The 10,240-nt window shown below is 39.9% G+C and overlaps 1 long non-coding RNA gene across 1 annotated transcript in view; it reads left to right on the top strand.

Moving 5' to 3' along the window:
• Positions 1-9,750, top strand: part of LOC118478461 — a 23,460-nt gene extending 13,710 nt beyond the window's left edge. The window contains exon 3 of the long non-coding RNA XR_004859061.1: positions 9,647-9,750. This is a non-coding gene — a long non-coding RNA (uncharacterized LOC118478461). The remainder of the gene's footprint in view (positions 1-9,646) is intronic.
• The last annotated feature ends 490 nt before the right edge of the window (positions 9,751-10,240 follow it).

Raw genomic sequence — 10,240 nt, 5'->3', positions numbered from 1 at the left:
GAGGAGGAAGATAGGGAGGCAGAGGCCAGTACTGCCGTGGAGAGGATGGTGCTTTTGGGAATAAAAAAAGGAAGCGGAAAATCTGGCATCCTTGCAAGAAAGAACAGAAGAACGTTCAACCAGATGTGCATGCACTGGCACAATCAGTAGAAGGACCCTCGGCAACATTTTGGAGAGAGCAACGGAGCATCAATGGACATGTCCAGAGTGCAGGGATGTTGCTTCCTGAAACAAGAACAAGAACAAGTCTGATTTCTTGGTGAAGATTCACAATTTTTCCTGATTGTTTTTGTTTGTTCTTCGTTTCTCCTTAAGATTAAGAATTTTTCTCTTTACTTTTGTTGTCCTTTCGAGTATGACGTCTTTTGAAGCCTCATTATAGATATTTTAAGCTGTTCATATTGTTGTCCAATGTCTTGTATTTCTTCTAAGGGGCTGAATTTGTTCTGTATAGTTATTCAGAATTTATCTTGCATTTCTTTATTAGACTGGAGTAATGCCGTGTTTAGTCTTTTCAATTTGATTCTAAATTTTCCCACTACAAGTACATGGTCACTACTGTAACAGTCTGCTCCGGGGCGCGTTTTGACATTTATCATCCCGTTTTGGTATCTTTTCTTGGTCATGATATAGTCGATCTGGTTGCGAGCGCTGTCTCCAGGACTCTTCCAGGTCCATAATCTTCTTGGTGGTTGTTCATACCAAGTGTTTTCAATAATCATGTCATTCTATCAGTTTTTCTCCTCTTTCATTTCTGGTTCCCAGTCCATAAGGACCTACAATGTCGTAATGTCTTGCTGTTCCCGCTTTTGCATTAAAATCTCCCATGATTATGACAATATCTTGAGATTTGCAATATGTGTCTTTGTTTGGTTTAGGTCGTCTTAAAAATTTTGTATTTCTTCTTCTGTGCATTCTGGGGTTGTCGCCCTTCGCTTAATGATGGTTGTATCGAAGGGTGATCCTTTCAGTCTCACTAGCATAGCTCTTTCTGATATTGTCAGGTACCCATTGGGTGTCTTTGATGTTGGCATGTCCATGATGACCGCTACTCCTCTTTCATGTTTGTCGCCTCCTGAGTAAATGATTTTATAGCTGTCTGACAAAATGCTGCCAGCTCCTATCCATCGGACTGCACATAAACCCATGATGTTATTCATTCATTCTCTTCATTTCTTTCTTGATGTTTTCCAGTTTTCCACATTCCAGGTTGCTATGCTTCTCGTTTGAGTTTTGCTTTTGTGAGCAGTATATTGATGACGATCTGGTGTCACCTGCTGTGCATGACTGACCTTACCGGACGAGGCAGCTTCTTACAGAGCTCCTATTTACATCGTTATCTTCACTCATTGCCTGTTGATTCATGACGTTCTTGGGAAAAAATACAGCAGTGGTTTCCCTTTGCCTTCTGCTAGATTTTTGTACGTTTTTCTCCGCCAGCCTTCGTCCAAAAGGACTAACCCACAAGACAGAGGGGGCAGGCGGCAGGTTTTGGCTCCTCCCTCTCGCCTGACAGTCTCTTCACTGAGCACATGAGGCCTTTTATAGAGACAGGATTGCCACCACCCTGTCCCACCTCGCTCTCCAAAACTGTCGCCAGTTGGTCCGCGACTGCTTATTGGTTATTCGCAGCTACCCTACATAATGTAGGCCGTTCCACTATCCGCCACCTGAGGACGCGGTGGGTCGAGGATGGTCGCCCCAACTTTGCCCAGAGAAAAAAAAAAGAATTTAAAAATACGCTGTTGTTTCTCTCGCGCCAAACCGGCCAACTTGACGAAGTTAGTTCCCTCAAACTGGAGAACCAAATAAAGACTACAATTGTAAATTTAACTAGCGAAATCACATTTTTCTACCTACTGAAAATTTTAAAAAAGAGATTTCTAATTTCTTTCATATGAAAAGTGAATTCTTTGAAAAAATTTGTGTCTGTGTTTTTCGGTTGAAATATTCAATTAGTGGTTATTTCAGACAGATTAAATCTTTTTCAAGTCATTATTGTGTTTTACAGCTGGGATTTGAATTGATATACTTTTAAATTTAAAAAGACTAGTTGCTACCACTATTCATTATTAAAGATGAAGAAGTTGAGGTTTTAAACAACAAGCTAGACTAAAATCCACCCTCCGCTGTTGTGCATAAAATCGTTTAATGTTAAACTAAGGAATGTTTTTTTTTAGAAGTTTCAATTTTGATAATAAAATTATGTCCATTTTTATCCATTCTTTGACCAATAGCGTATTGCTGTTTTATATTTATTGATGCTGGTCTTGAAACTGCAGCGTGCAAAAAGAAATTTGCCCGAATGATAAAGAAAACCATCAAAATCTCTTAACATGACTTGAACTGGTTTACAAAATAGAATCACAAGTATGTATATTTTTTTCAAAATAACATTTTAAGCGGCCCATCACTCCGCTGTCCATCAAATTGTAAGTATCTTATCTCTCTTATTTTGAAGTAATGAAGTATCTTAGTTTTCTTATCTTAAAGTAATCAAGTATCTTATCTTTTTTGTATCGATGAAATAACGTACCTTATCCCTCTTGCCTTGATGAAAAAAGTAACTTATCTCTTTTGCCTTGATGAAATAAAGTGATTTATTACTCTTGCCTTGATGAAATAAAGTGATTTATTACTCTTGCCTTGATGAAATAAAGTAACGTATCTCTCTTGCCTAGAAGTAATGAAGTATCTGCCTCTCTTCTATTCAAGAAAAGGACTATTGTTTTTGGACACCACCAGTCTCCCCCACCCCCACCCGCTCTCCACCGTAAATCTTCTAACTGGTGTAAATATAGAACCTGGGGAAATAAAACAAAAAAGATAACAGTTTGTTGTTCTCCTTGTTGTTGTTGATGTTGTTATTGTTGTTGATGTAGTTGTTGATGTAGTTGTTGATGTAGTTGTTGATGTAGTTGTTGATGTTGTTATTGTTGTTGATGTAGTTGTTGATGCTGTTATTGTTGTTGATGTTGTTGTTGATGTTGTTATTGTTGTTGATGTAGTTGTTGATGTAGTTGTTGATGTAGTTGTTGATGTAGTTGTTGATGTTGTTATTGTTGTTGATGTAGTTGTTGATGTAGTTGTTGATGTTGTTATTGTTGTTGATGTAGTTGTTGATGTAGTTGTTGTTGTAGTTGTTGTTGTTGTTGTAGATGTAGTTGTTGTTGTTGTTCTTTTTGTTGTTGTTGTTGTTGTTGTAGTTGTTGATGTTGTTGTTGTTGTTGATGTAGTTGTTGTTGTAGTTGTTGTTGTTGTTGTTGATGCTGTTGTTGCTGTTGTTGTTGCTGTAGTTGTTGTTGTTGTTGTTGTTGTTGTTGTTGTTGTTGTTGATGCTGCGGTGCGCTGTGTGCTGTCCTCTCTCTCCTTTCTCCTCCTTTCCTTTCCTCGTTCTCTTCTCTCTCTCGTCTTCTCTCTTCTTCTACTTCTTCTTCTTCTTCTTCTTCTTCTTCTTCTTCTTCTTCATCTTCTTCACCCTCTCTTGCTCTTCTTCTTCTTCTTCTTCTTCTTCTTCTTCTTCTTCTTCTTCTTTTTCTTCTTCTTCTTCTTCTTCTTCTTCTTCTTCTTCTTCTTCTTCTTCTTCTTCTTCTTCTTCTTCTTCTTCTTCTTCTTCTTCTTCTTCTTCTTCTTCTTCTTCTTCTTCTTCTTCTTCGCCCCCTCCAGTAATGACCTGTATTCAAGCGTAGGTTTTAAACCACACACACACACACACACACACACACACACACACACACACACACACACACACACACACACACACACACATACACACGTACAAAAACACACAAGCACACACACGGAGAGAGAGAGAGAGAGAGAGAGAGAGAGAGAGAGAGAGAGAGAGAGAGAGAAAGAGAGAGAGAGAGAGACAGACAGACAGACAGACAGACAGACAGACAGAGACAGAGAGACAAAGAGATAGAGACAGAAAGAAATTGAGACATAAATAGGAAAGAACTGAAAAGAACATACTTTTCCATTTTTGCTAAATCTTTGAGGGCTGCTTCAAGGTCTTCCTGTCCCCAGAAGGCTGGTCCATTATACACTCCAGTCCAGTACACCAGATTTAGGCGGGAATCGTTGGTTGGATTAGCATGACACCAGTACACAGAGGAGTTGAGAAACGTGAGCCCAGTGGTGGTCTCTGTGACAGGACTGTTCATTCTGGAAAGTTAACAAACGGCATGGCATCATCCACCACATCTTCCTCCTCCTCCTCCTCCTCCTCCTCCTCCTCCTCCTCCTCCTCCTCCTCCTCCTCCTCCTACTCCTCCTCCTCCTCCTACTACTACTACTCATCCTCCTCCTCCTCCTCCTACTCATCATCATCCTCCTCCTCATCATCATCATCATCCTCCTCCTCCTCGTCCTCCTCCTCCTCGTCCTCCTCACCACCACCATTATCATCATCATCATCATCATCATCATCATCATCATCATCATCATCATCATCATCATCATCATCATCACGCTTGGACCAGGTTGGGCTAGCGAGATTACGGTCGGAATATCACTGGAGCTTAAGATGGTATAAGAACTTTGTTAATGAAGAGCTCAGCCCACGTTGCCGAAACTGTGGCCATGAAAAGGAGGATGTCAAGCATTATGTTTGAATGTCAAGGAACAATGGTAATTCGAAATGAGTTATTTGGACGAGTGGAGGTGCCTTTAAGTAAATATTGTCAAGGGAGCCGAAAAGGAGCCTCGCTCTCGCTCGAAGATTTCTTCGTGGAGTCCACCAGGCCCATTAAGGAAACAAAAAAAATCATCAACATCGCCATTACAATAGAAAAGATACGGGTAAATAGAAATTATTTGGTTTTCCTTTTATATCGAGTGTCTACAAGAGTGAAACCATATGAATGCCAATAACTCAGCATCTGTGCACCAATTAATTTCGTCTTATTTTCGAGTAAACTTAAGAGTAAATAATACCAAAGGAGACAACATACCGTAATATTCTTTAACACATATAGAAATTCGGTCAATGGGCTCGAAAAAGAGCAAAACTTTTTTGGTGTTGGTGCAATCTTAAAATTTTATTCATTCCTATTGCCTCTGGTAAAAACACAACAACCCATCTATCATGAATATATGTTGAGGTACGTATCTACGATTAAAGGAAAAGTGCCTCGTCCAATATGAAAGGCAAAATTAACGAGAAAATGGGCGCCAAAGTTTGGGACATCAAAAGCTTGAGTGTTGATGGAAACTGAAAATGTTATTTTTGTGTCAAAACGTTTTCAGTTGAATCTTACAAGTTTATTTCTTTAATAGACATTGTAGGTGTTGATCATGGAAAGAATTGATAAACATTGCCAAATGGACGGAAACATCGTATTTCTTCGGTTGTACATGTATTATTTTGACGAGAGCCTAATACATGTATCACCAAGATGTAAGCCATGATTGTGCTGCACTCTGTTATTGCTGCTGTCCAAATGTGTTATTCAACATCAACTACGAGAACTTTGAAGTTGTATGAACATGCGCAATATATTATAGTATGAAAGTGTTTTATTTTTAATACAAGGACTTTGTACTCAGCATAAGTTAAAAGTAACAGAAACATCCTTCTTTACGTGCATAACCTTTATCAAATTATGCAATCAATAAAACAACTTCGACACTAAAAGAACAGTTTTTCAATCGCAGTTTTAAACAAAGAAGACCATAATCATAACTACATGTATTCTTATTTATATGGTCGCTTTTTAAAGACAAGCGGGCTAACCAAGATTTCGGGGGTCTCCAGAAATCTTGACCTACACCAAAAGTGGGCATTACCCTACCTATAGGAGAAGTTTGGTTTCATTGGTGTGTATGTTTGTTTGGTTATAGAGAAAACTCTCCTGATCATTTTAAGAAATTGAACAAGGTGCAAAAACGTTACCTTCGATTTTCTCAAAACAGCGTTTTTCGGAATTGCCCTCTTGAGCTTAAAACCGACCATATAGGGTTTTCAGATTTTGTGTCTCCTGATTTTGTATGCAAAAAGGAATGCAAAAATCATCGAGCCAGCTCATTTTGGCACTTATGCCCATCTGAACAAATTTACGATATAATCTCACAATACAGGCAAACGTTCGTTGAAAAAACCCCGAGATTCATCAAAGAAAGACCTTCTTGCTACCAATGGCAACCCATTTGGAAGAATGTCACTTCCTATTATGTACTTTTGTCTGTTGTGGTAAAGGTCACCTGTTTGATGGGTGAGTTCACACCAATCGCACTGTTTTCTAACTGAAATGGGGTTTGGCTGAAAACACTCACATTATTAAATAAATCATCTTTCTCTTACTTTAAACAAATTGAATACCTCAAATAGATAGAAATGGGAACATGATATCAACATCGACAAGAGGAGTCGTTTTAACACTTAGAGGGAATTTTCCTGATTAATCTTTTGAGAAAAAAAAAACGATTGCCACGTACAGCTCAAGAACGTAAATGTGAAACATGCTGACATTTCTTTTACTTCTTGGATTTGAGCAATATGGAAATAGATACATCACGCATATACGTTTTTAAAAATACATAAGTATGAAATAACAACAGGCGTTTTACATTTAAAGAATATGGCAGCAACAGAAAATCTACAAATTAGGCCCAAGTGTTGATTTTTTATTTTATTTTTTTTTTTTTTAATTTTTTTTTTTTTTTTTTTTTGGGGGGGGGCAATATCTCCATTTGTGGACTGCGAGAAGTAACTCGCCTAACAAAAGTGTGTGTACCCCCCGGGGCGGTGCCACTGACTGAAGTGTCTTATGGCCATTCCCAACGGGGGGACATTTCCCATTCTAGTACACAGTAGAATTGTGAATGGGCTGATCCAACAATGTCATGCTCATAACTATGCCATAACTACAACAGGGAACTGCTGCTTTTTCTTTCCTAATCCTTACTATCTTCATTTCCCTCTACTTCTTTTGTATGTTTGTCACATTCTTGTGACCCGTTATTTCCTGGGTGCCTTGAAGTTGAAGCAGACTTTGTGCTGTTGAAGCTAGAGAGATCAGCAGAGTAAGTCTGATTCCCTGTAAGGACTTCTCTGTTGACATCCACTCCTTGGCGCTCACATGACCTTATGCAGTTGCGAGCGCCGTAAAACGAATACTAAAACTAAAACAAAAAAAATCACACTTCTGCAAAGGAAGGGGACATTTCTTACTTCAAAAGTTGGGCCTGAGATGACGTTTGTAGGGTATCCAGCACAGCAGATGGGTGGTCAGGACACGAGTCCACGGTCGGTACATTCATGGCGACGTCACAGACAAGGCGGGCTTGGAATATGCTGGGATGAAACAGTTGGAGTGTCGTTGTCCACTCCGCCGGACACAGAAGGTCAATGTCTCGGCAACATGAGTCTCTAAAGAAACACACTGGGTCACATGGGCAAGACACGTTATTGTGGACGGTCAAACAGTAATCTATGCACGACTCGGAGGAAATGTTTGATTGGGAAGTGTTTGAGGAAGGGATTGAGGAAATGTTTGAGGGAGTGTTGGAGGAAGTGTTGGAGGGAGTGTTGGAGGAAGTGTTGGAGGAAGTTTTTCTAGAAATGTTTGAGAAAATGTTTGAGGAAGTTTTTGAGGAAATGTTTGAGGAAGTGTTGGAGGAATAAGTGATTGAGGAAGTGTTTAAGGAAAAAATGTTTGAGGAAATGTTTGAGGAATTGCTTGAAGAAGTCTTTGCTGCTACGTCAGTAATATTGTTGTTTGTCAAGCTTTGCCAATCTAACCCTCTGGTGGTCAGTGTCTGGTTGTCTTTTATCGGAATGTCTTCCTTTGTTGTGGGCGAGTTTTCAGAAATAGGTCTAGCTTGTCGTCGTTGTCTTTCTGGAAAATAGATTGCGTTCTTTTCTGCTGACTCAGTTTGATCTGACTGTCGAAGCGTGTGCACCTCTCTCTGTAATTTTGGTTCATGTTCAAAGTGTCCTAGTAGTCTGTACCAAATTGTGGCTGGCTTGTATTTCTTTAAAAACAGAACAGAATCTCTACCGTTGCCTTGTGTGCCAGTACGACCAGTCTCATGCAAGATCATCTGTCTCGTATTGTCCCCATGTGGAGCAGTAAGCTTATAATTAGGCTTTTGCACGAAGGAAAGAACGTTCGTTGAGCTTGCAGATACATTCAAGATACAAAATAAAAGAACGACATGCATCTTCCAAAGATTATTGAAGAAGTGTCCTAGCTTGGTTCGAAAAAGATTGGAATATGTGATGCCAATGGCCACTATCACAAAGTACTTCCTTCACATTCTTCGCAGGTCTCAGTTAACCACCTCAGAGAAGGGTTGACGAAACTTCACTTGTCCCCTCGATCCAGCACAGGAGGATATCACAATCAAATGGCTTTTCTGAATCCACGTTGGCTTATAAGAAAAGTAGCATCAGTTTTGCTTACTGTCCTACAAGCTTAATGATCTTAGATATCAAATAGGCAATGTATTCTTGAGCACAAAATATTTCTGGCTTTACTATAGCTTCTATCAGATTAGCGCTTGTTACATAAACATATAATCAAATTAACTCTTTCATGTTGGATGAAGACGGTTGCATATCGGGATTTGAAGTCCATCTTATATTCTAAATGATGGAAAGTTCTTAGAATGTTTAATTATTTACACAATGCAATCTTTAAAGTAATGGAATTACCAAGCCTGCCTACAGTACCCATGCTACAATGATACTTGTCAGCCTTTGAAATAATTCCAAATTTGATTCGACATTATGTGGAAAGTGAAATTATTAATTCTTCAAAAATACTCCCAGTAGTGATTAGAGGTTTTGTCTGCTGCTAAAGGTTAGTCACGATCACAGATGTACTGTTAAATGACAACACGTTCTGTTTTTCTTCTTTGGGGTGAGCTCGACATCACCAGCCACAGACCAGACTTTAAAAATCAGAACGTACAGTGGCACGTGTGCTCATAAGGTTATCACATAAATATTTGCAATGTATAACAGGGAGGAAGAGGCGAAGGTGGAGCAGGGTAGTGCGAGTGAGGAGGAGGAGGAGGGGGAGCAGGGTAGTGAGAGTGAGGAGGAGAAGGAGGGGGGAGCAAGATAGTGAGAGTGAGGAGGAGAAGGAGGGAGGAGCAGGGTAGTGAGAGTGAGAAGGAGGAGGAGGGGGAGCAGGGTGGTGAGAGTGAGGAGGAGAAGGAGGGGGGGAGCAGGGTGGTGAGAGTGAGGAGGAGAAGGAGGGGGGGAGCAGGATAGTGAGAGTGAGGACGAGAAGGAGGGGGGAGCAGGGTGGTGAGAGTGAGGAGCAGAAGACAGAGTGGTGGTGGTTGGGGGGAGGGGGAGTGCAAGGGAGAGGGAGGAGAATGAGAAAGACCATGACAACGAGAAAGAGATGTAGAAGCAAACCACAATGCCACAGCAAAGCCCACAATTCATCTTGACCTTTAATTCTTCCAAATCCTCTTTTTTGCAGGATAAATTTTTCTTCTGCTCTGTCTGTGTTTGCCATCGTCAGACATTGATGGAGGACATATTTTCATTGTTATTGTTACTGCTATTTGTATTCTTTTATGTGTGTATTCGTGCATGTGTGTGTGTATGTGTGTGTGTGTGTGTGTGTGTGTGTGTGTGTGTGTGTGAGAGAGAGAGAGAGAGAGAGAGAGAGAGAGAGAGAGAGAGTGTGCATGTGTGTGTTTGTTTGTGCTTTCTTAACGAACAACCAGCTGCATATTTAACGGGTGAATCAATGTAACCTAAACTTTGCACAGCAGTTTGTGTCAATTTATCTTAACGTAGATCTATTCATATGTTGCCACAACAATTGAGGCTAGATTTTAAAATGCATCTTCATGAATTTATCTTTCCCTGTTTTTTTATGCAAGAAAAATTCTGAAATTAAGCAAACTGAGGCCAAAAAAGTGAAATTATGCGATTCTGTTAATTTTAACAAAGAATGATAAAGGAGAATAATCAGAAATTATGCAAAAATGATCAAATTTGGCTAAATTATGCGAGGTGCATAAAACCACGAGGACAGATGTATGTAAAATACTAAAATGGGGCCAACTGGTCACCCCACAGCGCGTATCGTAGTAGTACCACTGCGTGTGTTGTGTGAATTCATGACTACACAGAGCATGGCGCCCCATCACTGACCGTTTAAAAAAAAAAATGTTTTGGGTAAATGTTTTACGGCGCTCGCAACTGCATAAGGTCATATATGTGCCCGCGGGACGCAGCTACTATTTTGAGTAGGTAGGAAGTTTTGAATTT

This window comes from Aplysia californica, unplaced genomic scaffold, assembly GCF_000002075.1.
Source record: "Aplysia californica isolate F4 #8 unplaced genomic scaffold, AplCal3.0 scaffold00578, whole genome shotgun sequence".
Taxonomy (NCBI): domain Eukaryota; kingdom Metazoa; phylum Mollusca; class Gastropoda; order Aplysiida; family Aplysiidae; genus Aplysia; species Aplysia californica.
The sequence above is the reverse complement of the archived record's forward strand: the minus strand, read 5'-3'. Positions and strand labels throughout refer to the sequence as shown.